The sequence below is a fragment of the Anas acuta genome, chromosome 27 (assembly GCF_963932015.1).
Source record: "Anas acuta chromosome 27, bAnaAcu1.1, whole genome shotgun sequence".
Classification (NCBI taxonomy): domain Eukaryota; kingdom Metazoa; phylum Chordata; class Aves; order Anseriformes; family Anatidae; genus Anas; species Anas acuta.
The window spans coordinates 1,735,618-1,737,150 of record NC_089005.1 but is presented as its reverse complement, the minus strand read 5'-3'; positions in this window follow the sequence as shown (position 1 = coordinate 1,737,150).

The window sequence follows — 1,533 nt, the reverse complement described above, 5'->3', positions numbered from 1 at the left end:
CACGAAGGGGGGAGCGCAGAGCGGCACAGCGGCTCCTTTCCACGGGGACTGGCATTTTTGGGTAAATCCTAGCAGAGCAGCGAGCCGCTGCGAGGGCTGACAAAATTAAAGTGATGCCGGGCAGCTAAGGACACCGCTGTTCGCTGCTGTCTCCATTTAGGCTCTGTGAAAGCACGGGAACATCCTGCTAAGTCAGTGTCGGCTTTGCTTTTTTTTTTTTTTTTTTTTTTTTTTTTTTTTTTTCCCATTTCTTTCATTTTTTTTTTTAAAGCGAAGGCAAGCCAGGGAGAGCAAAGAGCAGGGAAAGAATAGGACGGGAAGGACGTTACACGAGAAGCCTCGCTAATGCTCAGCGTTTTTGTGTCCCCCCAAAATCCTTCCTGAACCTTTTCCTGGGCCAAGGGGGGGGCACCAGGCTTGGAGGACAGCGCTGGGAGGGGGCGATGGTGACTGGGGGAGGCAGAAAGAGGCGAACCCCCCACCTCTGCACAACCCTGGGCATTTATAGGGGCAGGCAGAGGGGTTGGGATGGAGGGGACCACGACCCCAAACGCACCAGCGGTGATGCTGGGGGTGGGGGGCACGGGGAAAGGGGCTGAGCTCGGGGCTCAGGCTGCTTGCGGAGCCGTGAATGAATGAATAATTCCCCCCCTGGCTGCGTGTGCGGGGGTGTGCGGTGCCTCCCACGCGCAGATCAGCCGGCAGGTCCCCCCCCCCCATTGCTGTGTGTGTCCCCCCCCAAAAAGGAGCTGGTGGCATTTCTCTGGCTGGCCACCTCCTTGTGTCCCTGCAGCCCGCTGGGGGGTCCCCGCTCCCCATCCCCGGGGGCGCAGCGGGGAGGGGGTTTGGGGGGTGAGCAGGTGCCAGGGGGCTGGGGGGGGGAATGGGGGGGTCAGCTTGGGCTGTGTGGTGGTGGTGGCTCCCCCATTGTGTGCAGGTGGGGTGGTGGGGGGCAGGGGGATACGGGAATTTGGGGATATGGGGATGGGGGGACACAGGGATATGGGGACACGGGGATGGAGGGGTACAAGGATGGAAGGACGCAGGGATATAGGGACAAACGGGTATGGGGACAGGGATATAGGGACACAGGGAGGGAAGGGCAGGGATAGGGGAACACAGGGTTATAGGGACACCAGGATGAAGGGACACGGGGCTGGAAGGATGCAGGGATGAAAGGACAGGGATATGGGGACATGGGGACATAGGGAAGAAAGGACACAGGGATATAGGGACACAGGGCTGGAAGGACACAGGGATGAAATACAGGGACACAGGGACCCAGGGATGAAAGGACAGGGATGTAGGGACCCAGGGACGGAAAGACGCAGGGCTGCAGGCACCCAGGAACGAAGCCCCCTCCCTCCGCCACATCCCCCAACCCTCACCCCCCAGCCCCTACCCCACCGAAGGGCGGCACAAGGGCGGCCTCAGCTCCTCTGCCCCCCTCCCGTTCTTCTCCCCGGCCCCGCCGAGGGGCGGAGAGGGCAGGGGAGGGGAGGAACGGGGCGGCCCCGCCGGCTCTGCCCCCTT